Raw genomic sequence first — 25,795 nt, 5'->3', positions numbered from 1 at the left:
AACCACAAAAGGAGGACTGTGGCTGAGCCCCAAGTCTACTGCCACATATACTCTTCTAAAGCCTCAACCTCAAGAGAACCCATGTTCTTTTCCAGAACTCTGAGAGATGGGGTCCTCCTACTTCACCATTTCTCCCCAAGAAGCAACCAGATCCAAAATCATTGCCACTATTCATTATGACTTTTCAGAGTCTGGAATAAAAGATAGGCGAATGACAACCCAAAAACAGTGTGGCCTAGGAAGAGGGAGGGAGGGAAAAGCAGAACATTGATAACATTGATCCTTTCCCAATACTTTTTTTCCCAGTGACATAAAAATCCCTGGGAAGGAAGCAAACATCACTCAGTGACAAGACATCCCTGGAAAAGGGCAAGAATTGGTCCTTTCCCAATATATCCATTCTCAGGGATAGGACAATGCACCCTCCATTTTTGCCCTATGAAAACACTGCCAATAAAAACAAATTTCTAGTTTTTGCAACCTTTTTCCTGAATGCCCACGTCCCGTTAAAGTCTTCAATGGGTAAGTTACCTCCCAGTGTGTAACCTATATAAACTCAGACCAGCAGCCATTTCTGTCCAGAAAGTCTGCCCATCTGATGCCTGACTCCATAGGTGAATAAAGGCTTTGCTGAATTCATCAGGTCTGCATCCATCATCTCCATCTCCTTAACCTATAGTAGCTGGAAATACCCTTGATTTCTAAGAGAACATAAGAAATGATCTGGCTTACACATACTCACTGTATGTTCTTAGTCTCACATTACATGCCAGTATTATAGAAGTAAGCTATCTGAGGTATGCAACTGAGATAAAAATAAAAATATATATACCCTGAAAAAGTTGACATACTCTGAGCCATATCTTTATACGACCAAACATTTCACAATCCCTCTTGGCTAAAAATTATCCCACACACAACCAGCAAAAAAATAAAATTATATTCCATAATTAGCAGTGTAAGAGATGGGAAAAATAGGCCTGTAAATGCAATATTTACCTTTATTTATGAGCAATTTTTTCTATATATGCGCTTGACTTCCTGTGGATTCTTTTTTTTTTTTTAACTCTTAATTTTTTTATTGTTGGTCTTTCAAAACATTACAGCTTTCTTAATATATCATGTTTCACAATTTGATTCAGAATGGTTATGAACTTCCATTATTACCCCGTATACAGATTGCTGAATCACATTGGTTACATCAGTTACATTTCCATTGATTTACACATTGCCATTCTAGTGTCTGATGAATTCTGCTCTCTATCTATCATCTACTATCCCCCCACCCCTCCCCTCCCCTCCCCTCTTCTCTCTCGACCTCCTCTACTGTAAAACATTTATTCCACTTGTGTACTTCTTCCTTACCCCTTACTTCCTCTTGTATGTAATTTTATAAAACCCTGAGGATCACCTTCCCTTTCCCTGCAGATTCCCTTCTCTCTCCATTTCCCTCCCCCCTCTCATCCCTATTTAATGTTAATCTTCTTCTCCTGCTCTTCGTCCCTACTCTGTCCTTAGTTACTCCCCTTATATCAAAGAATTGAAGGCATTCCCTCTAAGATCTGGAACAAGACAGGGATGCCCTCTCTCACCACTTCTGTTCAACATAGTTCTCGAAACACTGGCCAGAGCAATTAGACAGACGAAAGAAATTAAAGGCATAAAAATAGGAAAAGAAGAACTTAAATTATCACTATTTGCTGATGACATGATTATATACCTAACAGACCCAAAAGAGTCTACAAAGAAACTATTAGAGCTAATAAATGAATTCAGCAAAGTGTCAGGGTATAAAATCAACACGCATAAATCAAATGCATTCCTGTATATCAGCGACAAATCCTCTGATATGGAAATGAGGACAACTACTCCTGTGGATTCTTGACGTTGTGAATCACACTATCTACTCACTGTCTCTAAGGAAGTCCAAAAATTAAATAAAGGTCCATTGACAACTAACAGAATATTTAAAAAAAAAACAACTTAACACATTTCTGGGTGGGGTGACACATGCCTATAATCCCAGCAGCTTGGGAGACTGAGGCAGGAAGATTGCAAGTTCAAAGCACACATCAGCAATGGCAAGGTGCTAAGCAACTCAGTGAGACCAGGTCTCTAATAAAACATAAAATAGGGATGGTGATGTGGCTCAATGGTAGACTTCAATCCCTGGTAAACCCCCACCACCACCACACACACACACACAAAAAAAAAGGTTACCACCAAGGAAAATGATTAAATCCCATAGTTGTACTCCCCCAAACCAGCTCAGTACTCATATATATATTATTACCAATTCAGTCCTGACTGACTTTATCGCATTACAAGAGAAAGTGGTGAAACTAACACTCTCCAGGGGATCAAAGGCAAAAGCAATTTAGATGAAGTTGGGCTGAACAGACACACCTCTTCCTTGGGTGCACAGCATAACCACAATGCTTTTTCCACAAGCCTCTCTTTGAATGTCTACACAAATCCATCAGGCCCTAAGCAACATAGTGAGACCCTGTCTCTAAAGAAAAATAAAAAGGGCTGGGGATGTGAGGTAATGGGAAAGTGTCCCTGGTTTAAATTCCAAGGACCCGTCCCCCCAGCAAAAAATAATAATAATAATAATAATAATAATAATAATAATAAAATAAAAAAATTAATTGCCTCTTTGATTAAGACAAAATGAGACCTCAATGAGTTAACTTGTTTCTAACAAAAAGTTAAAATTTAAAAGTCCATGTTAACCTCTCTTTTCTTTGTTATCCATACTTTGTTATGTTCTCTTAATGTTCTAACTTTTCTCCTGGCCTTCCACCCAAACATGCAAGACAAAGAATGTGAGAAGCCCAAGATTCTATAGTGGCTGTTTGCATGGGGGAGGAAGTCACAGTAACTGCCACACTGGATCCTCTTACATAAGAAGAGAGAAAGGATCCTCAGTGCCTCTCACATATGAAAGAGGCTGATGGCAGAAAGTCTACATGACCAAGGAGCTGTCCTCAAGAAATTATAAGTTAAAGGAGCACAACAAAAATCCAGAGAGGGAAATTTTACAGTCAACTAAGTCTTCCACCTCTCTAGAGTTTCTGCTATTGCTCAGAGTTCATTTTTCAAAGAATCAACTCACAGAAAAAAAGACCCCTGCTTCTGCTAGTTAAGATAAAGTAATATCAATGTGTACAAGAATGCAGACTCAAGGCTTGTCCATGAAAAAATGTCTACAATGAAGAGGGATGGGGGAAGGAGAGCAGAAGAGAGTTACCAGTCTAAACTGGCCCAGCCCAGGCCAAAGAAAGCAGGGATCAATCAAGGAGAAACTAAAGAGAATCTTGGGCCACATCATTCCCCAGAAAATGCACTCAAGGAACTTCCCCCTAGGGCTGGGATTGTGGCTCAGTGGTAGAATGTTCGCCTAGCACGCATGAGGCACTGGGCTTGACCCATTAATAAAATCAAAGTATTGGGTCCATCTACAACTAGGGGGGAAAAAAACAACTTTTTAACCCCTTTCTGAATCCTTGAATACTGCAGGAACTTCACTAATCAAATCAACTTCTGTGGTTCCACAACCACTATACTTGCTCAAACTAGATGTCTTCCATCTCCAGGGATATTAACGGCATATGTTAATAGAGTAACGTATCACTATTACCTCTTATACTGTGAAGCATAATTTATAACATATTCATAATATTTTAATGAACATTTAAGAGGAACACAGAGATGATATCCCTAACACAAGAGCCTGGGGGAGGGGAGCCATGGGGTCAGCCCATTATGTCCCTCCTGCAGGGCTCACCTACCAGAACTGAGCCATTTACTTTCTATTATAACTTTCCTGTCACTTTCTCCACCCAATCAACTCTCTTGTCATTTCCCCCACCCAATCCCACCTTCTCCTTCGGAGTCTGACCACTCTATTGGCTACTTCATACCTTTAAACGGCCAGGTTTGTGACATCATTCTCCCACCAAACCTACTGCCACCTGCTAGAATCTTAGGCTTGCCATGTAGTTGTAAACAAATTTGAATCATCGCAAGTGACCAGTGACCAGTAACCAGTCATTAGAGTGGCCAGTAAACAGTGACCAGTGAACCCCATACTGGGAAACATGCATTCTCTAGCCTCAGCCACCCACACATCCTCTGGGGTGATCTCCTCATCCTTTGTATCTACAATTGATGTGACCTCTTCTCTGACCATGTCAGGTGAGTAAAGAAACTTTTTAAAGTTTTTCATTAGACTTTGACCTGCCTCAATTTACTAATGGAGTCAAAAGGGCTTAGAATAATAGGGGAAAGGATGGAACTAGAAATCTGGACACCTAATTTCATTTGGAATTTGACATGTACTAGGTATAGAACTGGACTATCTGACTCTCTCACAAAATCTGTTTCCTGATTTGCTACATGAGGATAACAGATTGCCCATGTTCTGGTCCCTTACTTTTCTTGCATCTTGAGGGGCATGTTTATAGAGAATGAAATCAGATTTCATGGTTGTATTGTTTCAACTGAAAGAGACAAAAACTAGGCAGGGTGGAAACCAAGAGGTTTCCTCTGTAACAGTTTCCCTTCACCAAGATTTCCACTTCAGTATTTCAAATTTAGTGCTGTTCATAAAAGGGACATTCACATATTTGGGAGTTTTCTGTTTCACCTAGGTGAAAAAAGAAATAGGGAGAGAGGAGCACGAGGACAGGGCTGGAAGGAGGCAGATGTTCTTGGGAAAGCAAGTTTGTGACTGTTTAAGCACACGGCAACAGGAACTCGGTGGAGGAAGAAAATATAAAAATAAAGGAGAAGAAAATGTTAGAATTATAGAGATGAAGAGAATGATGTTCTCGATGAAAAAGAGGTTGGTTAAGATGGATGTGGAAGAAAAGCAAAGATCTTATTTAAACCAACAGACAGCATAGAGTGAATCGTCCCAGAGGCTGGTTTAGAGAATGTTTAGCTTAACAGAACAGCAAGGAAACTAAGACTTCAACTAGGGTATCACTGGGGTAAGCAGGTTATCCGAAAAGTCACACTTGGCTGTTACACTTTTTCTATGACCTCTTTCAACACAGATGATGTTGACAGTTTGAACATGAACATGTTAGAAGTATGTTTTAGAAATGATTCTTCCTCCAAACATGCCAAGCAAAGTGGTTCTAGACAGAGATGGGGAAATGGCATTTTCCATGTCCTATTTTGTTCTGATTTTTAAACTACAGGGATATCTAAAAAATGTTTTGTCCAAACCTGCATCAGAAGGACACATTCCTTTCTGTGATATAAGCTGTCAAGGTGAAGCTGTTTTCCATCTTTACAACGTTTTCTTTTCCTAAAAAGACAATATAGAAATAGTCATTGATGATTTCTAAATTTAAGAACCAAAAGAAAGAACTATATAAGAATAAAAATTCAAGCTCCCATCTCTAATTCCGAGTTTATTTAAATAATTATGTGAAGACTTTTTGTTTTGTCTACATTTCAAATAATTGTTTGGGGCTGGGGTGTATTAATATAAAAGGGAGAAGAAAATGTCAGAAGAAAAGACAAAAATTGTTTTAAATTTGTTATTTTATTATACTGTGATGGTTTTCTCAGACTTTAGAAACAAGACTTTTCTCTAAATGTGATAATAAACTAGGCTTCTATGATTTTGTTAAAGCATTTTTTCTGTTTTTTTAATAACCAAAAGGATTATCAGAAAATGTATTTATATCAATTGAAATATCTACCTAGTGGAATTAATGCCTTTTATTTGGTGTTGGTAATCCCTAGAGGAAGAGAAACAAGAACAATAATGACTTTACACTTATTGTTTTTTTCTCTAGTATGTACAAAATTTCTTTCGTCCTTCCTTTTTTCCTCATTCCCTTCTTCTTTCCCTCACTCCCTCCATTTCTCTCTCCTTCCCTCCCTGCCTTGGTCCTTATGCCTCCCTTCCTTCCTCTCATTCATTCTTTCTTTCTTCTTTTCTTCTCTTCTCTCCAGTTCTGAGGATTGAACACAGGGTCTCATGCATGCTAGGCAAGCATGCTACACAAGCTATATCTCCAGGATATTTTATTTGTTTTCTCAGATAGGATCTTCCTGAATTGCCCACAGTGGCTATCAATTCCTGGTTTCCTGCAATCCCACTGCCTCAGGCTCCCGAGTGCTGGGACCAGAGGCCCAGCACAGCATGCCCAGATTCATCCAGGGTTTTAGCTTTAGTTTTCCCTTCTCCACGTGGCTACCCATCTGTTCTTTACTTTACTTCAATTTCTGTTCACTTTACTTCAAATTTGTGTTCACTTTACTTACAATTACACACATTTTTAGTATAGTTTCTCTGTCTATATGTACTGCTTGAGAATGCATTCAAACTCACCTTCAATTATGAGCTTTGTTTTGATTAACAATATTCACTAAAATCAAAGAGAAACATTCACTTTCATAATATTGTATGCATGATAACAGAAGTCATTTCTTAGCAAATTTGATATACATTCACTTTTGCTCATATCGATATGTTCATTATTATGTAGTCATTCCTTTTAGTTCTGAGCTGTTTTTGACTTTTGCTTCTATCTTTCCAGAACATACTGTAACTCCCTCCAAAGGAAACTTTTTGTAATATCTATTTATCAGTTGTAGTTCAAGACAATACTTTTATTTTATTTATTTTTACGTGGTGCTGAGGATTGAACCCAGGGCCTCACATGTGCTAACCCTAACGTTAGCCCCCTAATGCTGAGCCATAACCTCAGCCCTCACATGAATCTTATGTAATATGACGCTTTTATTTATGGATGAATTATCACTATTGTTATTGTTATAACCACACTAAAGATGAGTAACCTGAAGCTCAGAAACTATCAATTTCTTTCAAGAAGCATTCCTTGAGAAACTGAATTTCAGGTAGTCATTTTCATGTAGGATCAGCAGTTAGGCTGAAAGAGGGCAAAGATTGACGCTTAAATTATCATTTGGATGGTAAACCTGAACTCTAGGAAATATCACGTGACCTGGAAAAACAAAAGGAGATACTAAAGATCACTGTGGTGATATCAGTACGATTTTCTATGAACAGGGGGAAACAAATTTCTCAATCTCCAGATTTCTGCTCTTTGCAACAAGAGTCCTGGCCAGGGAGAAACTTTCCATAATCTGTTGCTGATTTTGAACAAGTCAATCTCACTTCCCTGACCCTTGGTGTACTCATTTGCTAACTGGTAAGGTTGGGGTTTCCTCTGAGTTTGAAAATGCTTCAGTTCTAGGGCAAATTCATGAGTCAATACTAGGGCAGGCTCAAAGGAAAGGTAGGACAGGTAGAAGGATGCTTTTAGAGAACAAAGTGTGAAGCAGACCACTTGGGACTTCTGTGCCCAATTTGAGAGAAAAGGCAGGGAATCAGAAGAGTGCTTGCAGCCATCCTAAATGGAGTGACTTGGGGTCTCTCAATGATTATTGGAATGAGGGCCTTCCTGATTACTACAACATTAAGATGATATTGTTCCTCAAATATTGTAAGAATCTGCCTGTCTCATCAATATTTTCACCACCCTCTTCTTCCTACAGAACTTTTCCAAAATTCTTCTTTACATGGAAATGCTGATTCTCTGCAGCTGTCTCTTCCTGTGGTGACCAATGCAGCTTCCCTGACAGGAAGTGTCTGCAACTTCTCCAGAGCCTCTGCTCCAGCTGCCACTTCAGCATGGTTACTGCCCTCAACCTGTGGCACCTCCTTCCAGCCACTCATGGGCAGTGCCTACCTTTATCAACATGCTAGCACAGCCATGGTGTCTGGAGTTACTGGCCAGCACCAGACTCCCATGGCACCTGCCCCCTATCCAAGTATTTCTGAGTGGTATATCCCAGGAAGTGCTGAAAAGAGCTCATCCTCACTCAGGGACTTTAATATGACTGTCACTGACCAGAATACAGCAGATTCTTCCCTATCTATGACATTCCAGTATGACAAAACTTCCAAAGCCAATGTCATGATCCCTGGGTATCCACTACTATCTGGTAGGCTCGTCCAGGTGACACTACCTCAGATTCCAAATCAAGGACATTGCCTCTCACTACCCCACCAAGAAGGAAGCCAGGTCTACTACTATGATCAAAACTCTCTGGGGACTCTGCTCTCTGGAGAACATGACCCCTGCCTGCAATCCTATGGCTCTGTGCCATATGCAGGAAGTAGTGCCACTGCCCCTCAACCAGAAATGGTGACAGTGCTGAAGGAAGTTCAGCCCACAAATGTCCTACCATCAGTCCCTACACCTGTGACCTACTACTCTGTGTCCACTCAAAGCATAGAAAAAACACATTTTCAAGGTGAGTACAAACAGCAAAAAGGGGAAGGAATGAGATTACCATTCGAAAGGAGGGTCCAGTTTTCAGCTGGTAACTGTGGGTCCACACATCCCTAGAATTCAAGTGCTGAGATTTTAACCACAATCTTGTTCAGCAGTCCCCATTTTCAGACTCTGTAAGACAAGCATGCAGCACAGCGTAATGGCCACCCATGCATTTAAGAGACCTCTAGGAGCACACGGAAGGAAGCGGCTGTTCACTATTTTTGCACTCAGTCCAGCTACACAACCACACTATAAATACATTTCCCTAATTTTACTTTGGTTTAGAAAAATACATCAACACATATCAGGGTGTGACAGTTTAATTGTCCCTTAATTGACTGCAGGATTTAACCTCTGTATGTAGAGATGCTGTCCAAAGCAGGAGTCCAAAACCCCCGACCATTCACATTGATCTCATGAGCATCAGCTCCACCCTCTCCTAGGTCATGGTGTTAAGTGTTCTTACATTCTGGGGAGAGTGGAGAGAATTGAGAGGCCCCTATATGAGAGCGAGAGACTTCATGAAAGAGTTTTTCTGGGTTTCCCACAGAGGAGACAAGTGCTCTACCGGAAACCCATGCTGCCATGGTGATGAACCAGCCCAAAAGTAACACTTCAAGGGATCACCTGTAACTAATATGCAACTCTTAACAGATATCTGTCAGTGGTCCTTAAAAAGAGCTAATAGAAATGCTTTCTCCACAGTTGGTGGTTCCCCTGAAAGGTGTGGAGCTGGGAAGGGGGAGCATCCTACTTACCATCGTCCTTGATTCCTTTGCAGGGATGGAAACTTCCCTAGGGATGGAGGCTTCCTTGGGATTGCAACCTCCAAGTCAGACATTTTGTCTGCCACAGCCTCCAGAATTCTCATACATCTGCAATAACAGAAAAAGCCAGGGGCAGGAAATCACAAGTGCCTTAATGGGTCCTAGTGATCCAGTGAGGAACAGAAAACATAAAGCCTCAGAGTCTCCTCATGGAACTCCTCAGGCCAAAATGCAGCTAAGGGACCTAGAGTGTGCATTAGGAGGAGAAGTTGCTCACAGGGATGCAGACAGCAATAGGGCCAATGTGCACACGGCCAAGCACTGTAAGAGCAAAGCTCAGAAAGCTGCATCCAGCAGGAACAGCAAGGCTAAGGGCCATAAGCAAGAAAAGACCAAGAGACCCAGAGCAAACGACTCCAAGAAAGCCGAGGAGAGGAAGCAGCCAGGCAACAAAGTCGAGGCAGAAGACAAGCCAACGGTGCCCAAACTAAAGCGGAAGAGGAACCAACCTGAGCTTTGCCAAGAGTCCTTTAAAAAGCCTCGGAGCTGTCTCGGCATGCACATGTTGGAGTCGGTGCAGGTTTTCCACGCACTGGGGAAGAAGAATGATAAGAAAACTGGGCTCTCTTCCTCCCGGGCCCTGGGAAACTCAGGCAGTACCCAAGACAACCGTACATGCCCAGCTATGAAACCATGGCTGGTGGTTAAGGGTCCTGAGAAATCACAAGTCAAAGCCCAGAATCCAGATATCGGTGCTGAAGGAGAGGGTCCTGCTCCATCCATTGATGAGCCTCCACCACCTGGGAAGGTAAAATTGGTACCTTTGCCTTTTCTGACCCAGGAGAAACCTCCACCTCGACCAGCAATCAATAGGAGGCCACAGTCTCTGGCCTCACGGAGACCCACTGGGTCTTACCCTGCCCAGCCTGGCCCTGCTAGCTCAGCTCAACCCATGGCAGTCAACACATCCCAACCAGCTACTGCCAACCCATCTTGGATGCGTCCTGCCAAGCCAGCTCACCCCGTTTTGACTCATGCCATTCAGTCAGGTGTGAGTGCTTCTACCCAGCCTAGTGCCCCTCGGTCTGCTGCTTCTGGGCCTGCACCCTACAAAACATCATCTTGTACTTCTCTTCATTGGCAACCCGTTCCCAGGGTTGGGACCCAGCCCCAGTCACAACCACCCAAGCCTCAAAACCAATATCTCCTCCAAGACTTTGCCTTACAACCAATTCCATGGAGGAAACCTAATGTTCCTGGGCAAGTAGTATCAACTCCCATCACCAGACACCAGAGGCCAGAGCGGGAAGCCATGAAGAAGAAGGCTCAACAAGAGCGTGAGAATGCTGCCAAGTACACTGCTTTGGGGAGAGTGCAGGGTTTCCTTGAGAGGGAAAGAGAGATGGAGTTTTCTCGCTACTATGGCTACATAATGTAAGAGCTGCTAAGATCAGTGGTGCCACTTAGGGACCAAATAGTTTTCCACATGTATATAGATAGAGTGATACACATTTATTCTCAGATGCTTTCAACGTTTAATAAACTTATACAAATAAATGTAATATAATTCACTAATACATAATAAAGAGGCCTTCTGGTACCATTGTTAGAAAATAAAGAGGCCTTTGGGTCCTACATGGGTTCCAAATACTCTTCTCATATACACATAGATAGATAGATGAAAATTTTTTCAGAGTTGAAAAGGTAATATAGTTTAATAAAGAAATGCTATAGTATTGATAAGAGGGTAAGTAATAAAGAGGCTTTATATTGCCATTTGAATACCAAATAGTTTTCCACATATATATACAGAGAGGTACATAGATACAAAAGTGTTCACTTATACATGTTTAAGACTTAGTATACTTGAATAAAGAAATGTAATAGTATTCTTTGAGAGATAAGTAATAAAGATGCTTTCTGGTACTGCTTGGGCATCACATAGTTTTCCACATGTGTAGATACAAATTTTATAAATATGTAGATACAAAGATACAAATGAATTCATTCTAATATATTTTTAAAGTTTAGTCAAATTGAATAAAGAAACTCCATAGAATTGGTTAATAGATAACAAAGAGGCCTTGTGTTAGCACTTGGCTATCAAACATTTGTCCTCATAGACATATGAATATGTACTCATTCCAATATACTTTTCAAACTTAATAAAACTGAATAAAGAAATGTAATGGAATTGATTAATAGATAATAAACAGGAATTTTGAGTTTGAATGGCTGTTAAGTGTGGTCTATTTTGGTAGTGGTGGGGATCACAGCCTGCATGAGAAGAAAGGAACTCAAATTTGGCCAGGATAATAGAAGTAAAGGCTAGGAATGGGGGAAAGAGGAAGGCATGTATTCCAGCACTAGGAAGGCAAAAAGAAGAGATTGGTATGGGTTTACTGGAAGAATCAGGAATTGGCAAAATGGCTGACCAGTAACACAATGTTTGAAACTAGGGATAAAATGATAAAATGTCAAGCAAGTTGAAAATGATAGGAGATGGGTTCAGGTTGACCAGAAGAAATGCAAAAATCCAATAAAAACCTCTCATGGAGAATGGCCTAGTTTTTGGTCTACCTGAAAGGCATTTTACAAAAGAAGATTCAGGGCACATCTCCACCAGGTTTGGGTCACTTAAGATCCTAGCTGGGAAAGGTGAATACAAAACACGGGAAATCTACCAGGGGTGGTAGAGGGTTCACAGTTACCCTGAGGGAAGCTCATAACCTGGGACTTGGCCAAGTGAACTCAGCAGCGTGGGGCCCACCCAGAACATGGCCTGGAATAAATCACCATTGACTCAACACCCATGCACCAGGGCAGCAGAGAGGCACTACTTGAATAAACCTTCACACACAAGGCCAGTATCACTCTGACAATTTACTAATGGTTGAGAAGCAAGGCCTCAATCTGAGGCTTGTGTCCTCAAGTCCTCAGTGTTGGCAACGGCCCCCAGCAGGCAGCCAACCTGGTTTTCAGAGCACAGCATAGAGATGTTGGGGTAGAGGGTGAAGGAGAGAGATCACACTTGAAAGGGGGTTAAATACTGAACTGAGAAGCCTGTCAGGTCCTCTTCCATTGATTCTGGTAAGCGCTGTCTTCAGCGACCATTGCCATGAACGGAAGCCCACAAGAAAAACATCACTCCTTGGCTTCCATCTCCACCCAATGCAAGCACAGTGCGCATGCGCAAAGAGAAACCTGCCAACAGCTGCAGGATCCAGCAGCCCCAACAACTTTCACCCATTCCCTCAAAATTGCCAGTCACCATCTTCACCACTCTTCCCACAGGAGTCATCACCTTTTCCCTCATTTTGGAAACTTCCAGAGATATTTAACCCCAAAATGTATGTATCACAATTTGTTAAATTATCTGACCCACAGATTTGAAATGTAACCTCTATGACATATTAAATTCCTATGTGTATTTGCATTCTCCTTTGTAGGATTTGCCTGGCTTTCTTGCTTTTCCTATTTACCAGGTCTCTGGAATATTTTTCATCATGTGTTTCATTTTTTTTTAATTCAGTATTCTTTCTGAGAGTATCTATTACGTTCATTCATGTTTTCCCTTTTAGATTAGTCTTCTTTTGATTTCTACCATCTCCTCTAATGTCCATTTATGTTGTTCCTTTTTATTATGAAACATAAAACTCAACATTTAGACCATTTTTATGTGGATAACTCTATAGCATTAAGTAGATGCACGATGTTGTTCGAGCATTATCCACTATCCAAATCCAAAACTTCTCACCATCCCAAACAGAAAGCTATATACATGATATAATTTTCCATTCCCCTCTCAGATTCTGTCCTATTTTGCATTGCGTGGCCTTCTGTTTTTTAGCTAGTTTTGAAAGAGTGGGCTACCATCTGATGTGCTTGGGGGGTTCTTTTCTGACTTGTTTTCGTCCTCTGAGAGGATGCTATTCTCCTTTTTCTTAGAATACCTGTATTTGGGATTTGGTTTCCTTCTTTTCTTGCTATGCACTTTGATGCAAAATTCATTTTCTTTGTAAAAGTATGGTTGAGGATAGAGTTTCTTATGTGATGGAACTGCAACTTCCACCTCTCCTTCATCCATGTATTCTTCTTCCCTCCAGTTCTGTCCCTTCTCCATTCTCCCTTTGCTCTCCTCCTTCTCCTCCTCCTCTTCCTTCTTGAAGTATTAAAAACAGGTCGACTTATTTTCTAAAATTTTCTGGCTGTTTCCACAGGGAGGTTTATCCTTTGTGTCTATTGTTCCTCCCAGCGATTTCTCCTCTGGATGAGGCCTTTTCTGAAAAGGAGCGTTCTATGTTCATTTTTCAAGACACGTTAGGTTCTGGACAGCATCAGCCCCCTTCCGATATGAATGTGGAACATTTGTACTTACAGCTGCTCCTCAGTTTCCACAGAGAATTGCACCCAGGACCCCTCAAAGACACCAAATTCCATAGAGTTGAAGAGAGACTGCACACATTCAAATTATCTAAATCATCTCTAATTACTTATCATAACTACAATGTAAATGCTATGTAAATAGCTGTTGTACCATATTGATTATAAAACGTATAGTACACATTGTAGGACACCTACTGCACTCACTTTGGGGTTGGCCAGAACCCCTCTCAGTTTCAGCTGCTCTTCTCCTGCTGGCCCACAGTGCTTTGCAGGAATGCCTGCTGGAGCTTTCAAAGCCTCCTGTCTCCCATTTCCTCTGCTGCAAGGGCTGCTGCCAGGCAGGTCTGGTGCCTCCTGCTGGTGGTTTGCCCTATCCTCTTGTTCTGAGGTCCCTAGAAAACACTGTGTTCTCTACTTTTGTGGTAAATGCTACTCCAGGGTTTGGCTTTCTCTCATCTATTTCCATGGCCTCTAGGCCAAAGGTATCTTTTGTTTGGGAGAATCTCTTTGTTTTGGGAGACTCCAATCTGCACTGCTGCCTGCACCTTTCTGAAATCTTGATGGATAACATAATTATTTTAAATTGAGAACATTGCAGGTTTCAGTTCCCTGAAGCAGAGCTTCATTTCCCCCAAACTAGGTAACACACTGAGGCAGACTGTGAGTCCCCTGTAAAGACCATGGCACCTGGTGTCTTTGCTTGCTATGTTGGTGTTTGAGTGAGAAGCAATCTCAAGGTTCATGGGGGAGGGATATCTGGCCACAGGAAGAGGGAGTAGTCTGTAGGACAGGTGGAGAATGGGGACATGGCCTCTAGTCCAAATGTGTCTTTCTTTTCTTTGTATCTTCTTTCTGAACACATTTGAGAATGAGTCTCCTATTTGCTCTCCTTCCCTTGCGGGTGGGGGCGGGGTGTCCGGTCTATACACAGTTTCCTTGTCTTCCTTAGGGTCATCTTTCCAGTTGTCCAGGCCAGAAACCTTTGACATTCTTTGACTCCTTTCTCTCTCTCCCAATGACACACTTGCAATTTTAGTAAATTTCATCTGCCCTCTCTTCACATCACATCTAGAACCTACGCACTTCTAACTCCATACCCCCATTTCTGCTCTAACATAATAATCCCTAACCATTTTCTGCCTTTCTCTATCCATCATAGGGGACATTCACATTTTCCATAAAAAGACCAATAGATGGTAAATACATAACTGTTTGTGAGCCAGATTGTCTCTGTCTCCACAGCTCCACTCTGCACTTGTAGCATGAGCGTGGCCATGCAAAATAGGAGATCACATAGACATTAGCTGTGTTTTAATAAAACTTTATTCACAAAAACAGGCTGTACTGCTTCACAGACTCTGGCTCTGCCTGATCCACTGCTATGCTCCCTTTCATTCCCTCCAGTCCAGACCCCCTGAGCCCACTTGATGTTCCAAGCCTAAAAAACACTCCTCACCTCTTTCAAGCCTCTTCTAAATTGTACCTTTCAATGAGGCTTTGTCTGAAACTGCAATCACCTCTCAGGGTTTTTCCCTTCCTTCCATCTGATTCCCTTCACCAGGGACCACATCTCCTGTGGTGTTGGGAACCTTTCAATACACTGTGTAATTTAATTCTATGTTGTCTTTATGATTTAGACTTTCCATAATCCCTTGGCCGTCAATTCCTAAAATGTAAGACCCTTGAGGGCACAAAATTTTCTCATATGTTGTTCATTTCCATGTGTCCCATGTCTTAAACAGTGTCTCAAAAATAAGAGCTGATCAGTACATGTTTGTTGAATGGCATACACCCAAAGGGCTTAAAACCAGCATACTATACTAATGCTGACACATTCATGTTTACAGCAGCTCAATTCATAATAGCTAAATCATGGGACCAACAGAGCCCTTTAACAGATGAATGGATAAAGAAAATGGGGTATCTATATACAATGGAATATTACTCAGTGATAAAGAAGAATGAAATCATGGCATTTGCCAGTCGATGGATGGAACTGGAGACTGTCATGCTAAGAGAAATAAGCCAATCTCCCAAAAGCCAAAGGCTGAATTTTCTGTGATACGCATAGATACTAACACAGAATGTTGGGGGATGGGGGGGTGAAGAGAAGAAGTTCATTGGATTAGAGAAAGAGGAATGTAGGGATGGAAGAAGGTGGGAATAGGAAAGGCACTAGAATGAATTGGACGTAGGTTTTCTGTGTTCATGTGTGAATACATGACCAGTTAACTGCACCACACAAACAACCACAAGAATGGGAAGTTAGGGATACCTGGGTTGGACAGCTGAACATTGGGACCAAGGGCTAAAGGTGAGAGACTGAAAACATGCAGACCACCCAGGCACTGCTTATTTCTCCAGCTCTGACCTGCTGTTGTACCAGGGGTCTAATCAGACCTCTGTCTGTCTCCCTCCTGAGTAGAACACAGGACTCATCTAAACAGCCTTTCTACACCAGCTCCTCTCCAGGTAGCCAGACAGAAGTTTCAGAACAGGACTGTCTCCTGGGACATTGACTCAGCAGACAAGTTCATTGGTGGCAGGGCTGCCACTGTTGGTGTCATGAGATCAGAGACTGGTTTAAAATTGTGTTTAGAGAAATGATGTTTCTCTAAACTCCTCCCCCATATCCAAACAAACACAAAAGAATGGAAAGTTATACTCCATGTATGCCTAATATGTCAAAATACAGTCTACTATCATGTATAAACAAAATGATCAATAATTTTTTAAAAAAAAAACTTTTAAAATTAAATATACAAAAATGTTACAGTGGTTGCTTATTAGCCACTTTATAAAGCCAGCTTGACCACTGGTATGACAGTGACATCTAAATCAGAATCTAAATATGTGTCTGGCCAGGTTCACTTCACCTTGCCAAATTGTTATCTATGGGATCTGCATGGTATGTGGAGGTTAGACCCTCACAGTCACCTTCCCCTCACCTTCCTGTGGCCTCCACCCTCCCCCACTCTCATTTTCTCCTCTCCCTGGGTTGGCATTGATCTCTGTCCCTGGTAGGAACCCATCTCTCAAGCAACAGCTCTTCCCCTATGCCTTTTAAGGCCATCGGCTCTTCTGTTTCATGGTCACCTTCCCTCTTCCTCTTTGTCTTGTGAGGCTCTGAGGGGTCACCCACTCATTCCTGCTTCTTTGACTCCACTCCAATCTGAGTGTGGGAGTATGCTGAGGTATACACCATTAAAGGATGTTCCTCTAAACTCCTCCCCCAAAACCAAAAAAACACAAAAGAATAGAAAGTCGTAGTCCATGTAAGCCTAATATGTCAAAATGCACTCTAATATCATGCATAAACAAAAAGAACAAATAAATTTTAAAAACTTTTAAAAATTATACATACAAAAAAGTTACACTTTTCTGCTTACTACCCATTTTATATAGTAAATGCGTAAACCAAGTAGAAAATGATAAAATCACTGACCTGAAGTACACCAAAGAACCCTAAGATTTCTTATGGCATTTAACTCTTTTAGAAATTCTCAACCTTGAGATGAAACTTTTAACTGAAACAAAGATTTTGAATTACTTAATATAAATTATATAGCGCATAGCTAACTAGACATAAAAAAGGAACACAGTATTCATAAAATAAGACCAATCCATCAAGTACACATTTAATCATTAATTTTAACAGACACACATATTAAAGATCTTTCCACGCATGAGGAAAAACATGTTTTCCCAATCTGTCATTTCCTTGCTGACAGGAGATACCAGTCTTTAAAGAAACTATAGGTCGTGCTCCAAACCACAGATTACTCTTCATCTTATGGTTTTACATGTATGGTTTTACTGCCACCTTTTTCTTGAATGCCCACATTTTGTGGGCTTAATGCCCACCTCTTCAAAGGATAAATCACCTCCCTTCTGAAGGGACAACATCATCAGGTAATCCCAATTCCATGTGAAAAAGAAGATAATTTACCTACAATAATAATGTACAGTTTAAAAATTGCAATGCATTTGTGTATTTACCTATATCTGAACCAGTTCATCCCATCTTTGTCTTCCCAAGTATCTACTTTTCAAATTCTGTCTTTTTATATTCCCAATGGGTTCACAGCAAACATCTTACCAGTGTGAACAATTTTCTTTAATACACATTCCATTTCTCCTTTCTGATAACCTCCGTTCCCTAGCAATGTTCCACATAGGCTGCTGGAGTGTTTCAATGCATGCAACCCACCTAAATCCTCCAAAAGATCTCGCTGAATTTTTTAAACATATTTATATTTGAGCCTAAGTGGACACAGTATCTTTATTTTATTTTTGTGTGGTTCTGAGGCTCAAACCCAGTGTCTCATGCATGCTAGTGAGCACTCTACCACTGAGCCACAACCTCAGCCCCCATGCTCAGCTTTTAAAATTATTTGTCCTTCTGATGGCTCTAAGCCAACATCTATGAAATCTATCAAAACAGGATGTGTTCGTTTTCATTGTAGATCCACTGACAGGTATAGATTCCCAAACATGATAGCTAATGAAGGCATCTAACCTTGAGGCTTTATGCTTCTACCAAGGACTGCCTTTTGACGAATGCTTGGTCCCAGGTACATAATGGTTGGTTTAGCTTTGCACATCGTGGTTATCACCATAATTGGCTAGACCATCCATGGAACTGATTTGGGGCACAAGGAGACAACATTGACCTCAGTAATATGTGAGCAACCGGGAATATATGTTGAATATTACTGGGGTCCCAAAACAATCTCGGCATTGAAAAGGGAGCTGTAAGCAAGTCAGAAAATCTCCTGTCTTTCTGGACATCATATTCTAGTGGGCACTGAAAGACAATACACCAACCAAACCATATCAGAGAGAGGTAAGGACTATCAAGAAAACTGAAACAAGACCAACTGATACAGGGTAACTGGGTAGCTCCTTAGAATGGATGGACAGGGAAGTTCTCTCTGAGGAGGTGACATGAATGATAAGATGGTGAAGAGCACTACAAAAGCACCTCATGAGAGTAATCAGCTGGGCAAAGGTCTGGAGTGGAACTGCAGAAGTTCTGAGGGTGTGGCTGGAGAGTAGCAAGGAAGAAGGAAAGTGGGAGATGAGGACAGAGAGGCGACAGTGGATGAATCACTCTGCAATCTAGGTAAAGAGTATGAATCCTAATCCCAAGCCTCATGGGAGGTCATTGGAGGATTTTAGTATTTTCTCCAGATACCTAATACATGGAGAGGAAAATAGAAACAGGAGTAAAAGCTATTTGGAGCAACTAAGAAGTAGTTGACACTAATAAAATGTGACAGTTTTTCGTAGGACCTATGTACCATATGGATGCTTGAGGGTTTACAATCTTTAATCAAACTGAGAAGAGAATATGGAAGGACCTGAGTGATAGATAGTATGGTATGGTGAACCAAGATGAGTCTCAGTCATCCTGATCATTACAAAATGTAGCCATGGGGTTGTCCCCTAGGACAATAATCTCAGTATTAAAACAGATGATTTAGGTCGGGGATGACCTGATGCTATGTTATACCAAGGCTCTTTTGGTTCTTCAGACGACATTTTAGACTAGTTTTAGAGTGTATGATGATGCTGAGACTGCAAGATAGAATTAAGTGGAAGGAATTATGAAAACAAATTGTTATGAAGTCTGGGAACACGAGAGGCAAACAGCAGTTGAACCTGTATATTTCAGTATGTACAAATTATATTGCTCTCAATAGATGATCTTACCACATGCTATAAAGTTGGCTCTGGAATGTCCCATAAACATTTAGCCTCCAGCTTGGCACTAGTGGGAAAGGTGGAACCTTTAAGAGGTGGGGCTTAAACCAAGCACAATGTTGTATGTCTATAATCCCAGCTTTCTGAGAGGCTGAGCACAATGATCTCAGGTTCCAGGCTGGTCTGAGCACCTGAGCAAGACCCTGTCTCATAATAAGATTTTAAAACAGGAGCTGGTGAGGGCTCATAATCCCTAGTACTGGAAAAAAGGGTGGGGGGTGCCTAGTAGGATATCTTCTGGTCATTGAAGTTTGAGAGTTTCCAGTATTGAAGGGGACAATAGGGCCCAATACCTCCTCTTCACCACCCTTCTCTCTCTTTTCCATCCAGGTCGTGAGGTAAGGAACTTGTTCCACCATGAAATCCCTTTCATCATGTGCTGCTGCCTTGCCAACTCACTATGGACTGAATCATCCAAAGCGGTGAAACAAAAGAAATCCTTTCTCTTTTATAGGGTGATTATCTAAGGTGTTTGTTACAGTAACGGGAAGCTAACAATACACCACATTCCTCCTGGTTTTACACTTACTGCTTTTGAATGATGTCGATATGACAAACCTCCAAAACAGTGTGGCCTTTGAAGAAGATCAGGGGGAAGAAGGAAGAATACTAATAACATTGATCTGTCCCAATACATCCTTTACTAGTGACAAGACAATCCCTGGGAAGAAAGCAAACATCAAACAATGATAGGACAATCCCTGGAAAGGGCAAGCATTGATCCTTTCCCAATATATCCTTCTCTGTGGCAGTGCAATAGACCCTCCACTATTGCCCTGTAAAAACACTGCTTAGTTAAAAAAAAAATTCTAATTTTCCAAACTTTTCCCTGAATGTCCATGTCCTATTACAGTCTTCAAACTCAAGTCACCTCCCAGGGTGTAACCTACATACATCCTGACTGCTCCTGTTATGGGTGGCCATTTTCTAACCAGAAAGTGTGTCCACCTGATGCCTGACTCCTCAGCTGAATGAAAGCTGCTGAATTCATGAGATCTGCACTTCTCCCCATCCCCGCCCAACTTGCTCCTTTTCTCAGTCACATGAAATGAACCATACAAGTTGGGAAGTGATCATTAAACATCTGTCACTCCTTTGGCCCTTTGAGGACAGGGGAACCCCCAGCCACAACTCACACAGCTACTGCTAAACCTTTAAAATGACTGCAACCCTACCTCCCTCCACACCCTACAAAAAGAGACCCTTGAGGCCCCCTAACTCCACTTTGACTCTCAATGACAGCATGTGACCCCAAAACAACCCCAGCCCTGGGCTAGGTTCTTGTGGCCTTATGTCACCAGTGCAAGGATCTGCATCAGATTGTCTATTGGCTTTCAAGGCATCTTCTTTCTGAACTCCTCCCCTCACCCTTGCCATCCTCTTCCCAATCCCTCCCCTCCCCAACACCCTACAGCCCTCTGGATAGGAGACCTCTTTGCCATTTTGTTCCCAGAGCCAACACTGGCTTTCACATTCTAGAGAGGTAACCCCGTGTCAGGTACCCACCAGATAGACACCCTGCCTAGAGACTCCACCTTTTGACTAGCCAGGACCCTGCAGTTCCCCATCATTGAGACTGGAGTGAGGACATTCTCCTCTTCTCCGGTGTAACAGTCCCATCCAGAATCCTTTGACATCATTTGGCTCCTATCTTTCTCTCCCAACTGCACACTCAGAATATTAGCAAATTCCAAATACCATTTGCGCTCTCTTCAAATTGCATCTAGAACCTATCTATTTCTGAGTACATCCCTTCATTTCTGCTCTCACATAACCCCTAACAATTTCCTGCCTGTCTCTATCCATGTTAGGGGTCACAACCACTTTGTGTATAAAATGCTGGGTAGATGTCAGTGTTTATGAGCCAGATTTTCTCTGTCTCTACAACTCCACTCTGCACTTGTAGAAAGAATGTGGCCATGCAAAATAGGTAATCACATGGACATTAGTTGTGTTCTAATAAAACTTTATTCACAAAAACAGGTTGCACTGCTTCACTGACTCTGGCTCTGCCTGATCTACTGCTATGATCCCTTCACTCACTGCACTCTAGACCTACTCAGCCCACTTGCTGTTTCATGGCTGGATTGCTCTTATCCTTTAAGACTTCTGTCAAATGGAATCTTTTCAATGAAGATTTCTCTGACTATTCTATTTGAAACTGCCATCACCTCATATTTTTTCTCCATTACTTGTGTCTGATTCCCTTCACTACAGCCCACTTCTCCTGTAGTGCTCTGAACTTCAAGTACATTATGTAATTTACTTCTTTGTTATCTTAATGGCTTATACTCTCCATCACTCCCTTGCCATCATTAAAATGTAACATACTCGAAGGTAAGAAAATTTTGATATATCATACATAGATGAGACATAATTTCTCAACTTTCTGAGTGTACATGTTATAAAATCATATTGGTCATGCAGTCACATGCCTTCTTCTTAAGGGACAACTTCATCAAGTAATTCCAACTCCAATTCACTTCCATGCACCCCATTTCTTAAACAGTGTCTAGAACATAGAGGTAATCAAGACATGTTTGTTGAATGCCTGAATAAAAGAACTTTTTGAAGGAGTATAAGTAGAGTGGCATGCAATTCTTTCTGCCTCAAAGAAAGTTATAGTGTTATCTCAGTCCTTGGCATATATCCAAAGGATCTAATATCAGCACACTATAGTGTCATGGCTACATCAATGTTTATAGAAGTTCAATTCACAATAACTAAGTTATGCAACCAACCTAGGTGCCCTTTAAAAAATGAAGGGGTAAAGAAAGTGTTGTATATAGGGCCATATAACTCACAATGGCATATAACTCAGCCATGAAAAAGAATGAAATTATGGCATAGGCCAGTAAATGGATGGAACTGGAGACTATCATGCTAAGTGAAGTAAGCCAATCTCCCCAAACCAAAGGCCAAATGTTCTCTCTGATATGCAGATCCCCAAACACAATGCCCGTTGGGAGAGGGAAGAATACAAGTTCATTGGATTAGATAAAGAGGAATGAAGGGATGGAAGAAGGTAGGAATAGCAGACAGTAGAATGAATCAGACAGAAATTTTCTATTTTCATATGTGAATACAAAACCAGTGTAACTCCACTTCACATACAACCACAAGAATGGGAAGTTATGATCCATGTATATATGTCACTAGCACACGCATGTAATCCCAGTGACTCAAGAGGCTGAGACAAGAGGATCACGATTCAAAGATAGACTCAGCAATGGAGAGATGCTAAGCAACTCAGTGAGACTCTGTCTCTAAATAAAGTACAACAATGGGATGGGGATGTGGCTAAGTGGTCAAGTGACACTAAGTTCAGTTTCTTCTACCCAGCCCCAAAATTACATTCTGCTATCACATATAACTAAAAAGAAGAAATAATTTTTTTAAAAAGTTAATAATTAGAAATACAAAAAAGCTATATAGTCTGCTTATAAGCCACTTTGTAAAATAATTGTGTAAACTAAATATAAAATCATAAATCCTTAACCTGAAGTGCACCAAAGGACCTAAAGTTTCTTATGTCATTTCACTCCTTTTGACATTCTCAACCTTGAGATGGGAACTGTTACATAAAATAAAGATTTTGAATTTTTTGAAACTAAATTGTATAATTCATTGCTAACTAGCCAGAAACAAAGGAACAAAATATGTCTAAAATACAACTGATTCCTTATGTACACATTTAATTATTAATTCTAACAGACACACATATTAGAGATCTTTCCAGGCATGCATAAGAATATGTTTTCCAAACCTGTCATTTTTCTTGATGACAGGAGATACAGTCTTTAAAGAAACTATAGGTGGCGCTCCAAAGCACAGATTAATCTCCATGTTATGGTTTTTAAGGAGCTTTCTTTTTTTTTTAATTTTTTAGTTATTCATGACAGTAGAATGCATTTTTGCACTTTGACATATCACACAGAGAAGAGATATCATTTCTCATTTTTCTGAGAGGACATGTTATAAAATCATACTGGTCATGAAGTCACATGCCGTTATCTTCTTAAGGGACAACTTCATCAAGTAATTCCAACTCCAAGTAAAAAGACATAATTTGCATGCTACAATAATGTACAGCTTAAAAATTCCAATGCATTTGAGACACTTTCTTATATTTGAACCACATCGTCCCATCTTTCTCTTCCCAAGTATTTACTTTTCAACTTCTATCATTTTATATTCCCAATGGATTCACAGCAAACATATTACCAGGATGAACAATTCTTCAACAATTTCATTCCATTTCTGCTTTCAGAGAATCCCCATTCCCTAGCATTGTTCCACAAGGCTGCTGTAGGATTGCAATACATGCAACTCACCTAGCAATCTCCGGAGGAATTTCCTCAACTTTAAAGTTATTTGTCCTTATGAGAGCTCTGAACCCTCATTGATGGAAGCCACAAAACAACAGGAACTGTATTTTTCATTGTAGATCCATTGGCTAACATGGACTCATGACCATGATAGCTAATGAAGGCATCTAGCCTTGAGGCATTATGCTTCTGCCTCTGACTGCCTTGTGCAGAAGACTTGGACTCAAGAACCTACCAGTTGGTTTCTCATTGTGTATCTTGATTATCACCAAACTTAGCTAGGCCTTCCATAAAATTGATTTTAGGCACAGTGAGACAACATTTATATCATATATATATGTGAACGACCAGGAATATGTATTGAATATCCACTGGGGTCACAAAAGAACATAGGTGCTGAGAAGGGAGCTGTAAGCAAGTCAGAAAATCTCCTGTCTTTCTGGACATCATATTCTATTATGAAATGAAAGACAATAAACCCAAAGCATATCAGAGAGAGAGATAAGGACTATCAAGAAAACTGAAACAAGACCAACTGATACAGGGTAACTGGGTACCTCCTTAGAATGGATAGACAGAGAAGTTCTCTGTGAGGAGGTGACATGAATGATAAGATGGAACCAGCCAAGTGAAGAGCACTACTAAAGCACCTCATGAGAGTAATCAGCTGGGCAAAGGTCTGGAGTGGAACTGCAGATGTTCTGATGGTGTGGCTGGAGAGTAGCAAGGAAGAAAGAAAATGGGAGATGAGGTCAGAGGGGCCACAGTGGCTGAATCACTCTGCAAACTAGGATAACTCATAATCCCCAGTACTGCAAAAAAGAGTATGAATTCTAATTCCAAGCCTCATGGGAGGTCACTGGAGGATTTGGGGTATTTTTACCAGATACCTAATACATGGAGAGGAAAATAGAGATAGGAGTAAGGAATATTTAAAGCAAGTATGAAGTAGTAGACACTAATAAAATGTGACAGTTCTGGACAAGACCTATGTACCATATGGATGCGTGAGGGTTTCCAATCTTTAATAAAACTGAGAAGAGAATGTGGAAGGACCTCAATGACAGATAGTATTGTAGGGTGAACCAATATGAGTCCCAGTCTTTCTGATCAGTACAAATGTAGGGATGGGGTTGCCCTTGGGACAATAACCTCAGTATAAAAAGTGAGGGTTTAGGTCAGGGGAGGACTTAATGCTAAGGTCCAGAGTGTTGGACCTAGACTCCTTAAATTCTTCCGACCACACTTCAGACTAGTTTTAGAGGGTATGATGATGCTGAGACTGCAAGCGAGATGGAATGATGAAAACAAATTTTTATGAAGCTTGGAAACAGGAGAGGCAAACAGCAGTTGAACCTGCATATTTCAGTATGTATAAATTATATTGCTCTCAATAATGATCTTACCACATGCTATAACGTTGGATCTGGAATGTCCAATAGAGGTTTATTCTCCAGCTTGGCACTACTGGGAAATGGTGGAACCTTTAAGAGATGGGGCCTTAACCAGGCACAATGTTGTATGTCTAAAATCCCAGCTACCTGGGAGGCGGAGCAGAATGATCTCAGGATCCAGACTGGCCTGAGCACCTGAGAAAAACAATATCTCAAAAATAAGATTTTAAAAGAGAAACTGGTGATAACTCATAATCGCCAGTACTGGAAAAAAGGGCGGGGTGCCTAGTAGGATATCTTCTGGTCATTGAGGTTTGAGGGTTTCCAGCATTGAAGGGGACACTAGGCCCAATACCTTCTCTTCCCCATGCTTCTCTTTCTCTTCATCCAGGTCCTAAGGTAAGCAGCTTGTTCATGAACTCCCATTCATTAAGTGCTGCCTTGCCAACTGACTATGGACTGAAACATCCAAAGCTTTGAAACAAAGAAATCTTTGCTCTTTTATAGGGTGATTATCTCAGGTGTTTGTTACAGTAAGAGAAAGCTAACAATACACCACATTCCTCCTGGTTTTAAGCCTATTGCTTTTGAATGATATGGAAATGACAAAATTCCAAAACAGTGTGGCCTTTGAAGAAGATGGGGGGAAGAAGGAAGAACATTAAGAACATTGATCTTTCCCAATACATCCTTTACTAGTGACAAGACAATCTCTAGGCAGGAAGCGAAAATTACCCAGTGATAGGACAATCCCTGGAAAGGGCAAGCATTGATCCTTTCCCAATATATCCTTTCTCAGTGGCAGTGCAATAGATGCTCCGTTA

The 25,795-nt window shown here is 41.0% G+C and overlaps 1 pseudogene; it reads left to right on the top strand.

The window, feature by feature from the left end:
• Positions 1-4,103: 4,103 nt before the first annotated feature.
• LOC144368946 (uncharacterized protein C2orf78 pseudogene) lies at positions 4,104-10,535 on the top strand (annotated as a pseudogene).
• The last annotated feature ends 15,260 nt before the right edge of the window (positions 10,536-25,795 follow it).

This window comes from Ictidomys tridecemlineatus, chromosome 12 (genome assembly GCF_052094955.1).
Source record: "Ictidomys tridecemlineatus isolate mIctTri1 chromosome 12, mIctTri1.hap1, whole genome shotgun sequence".
In the NCBI taxonomy this organism is placed as follows: domain Eukaryota; kingdom Metazoa; phylum Chordata; class Mammalia; order Rodentia; family Sciuridae; genus Ictidomys; species Ictidomys tridecemlineatus.
The sequence above is the reverse complement of the archived record's forward strand: the minus strand, read 5'-3'. Positions and strand labels throughout refer to the sequence as shown.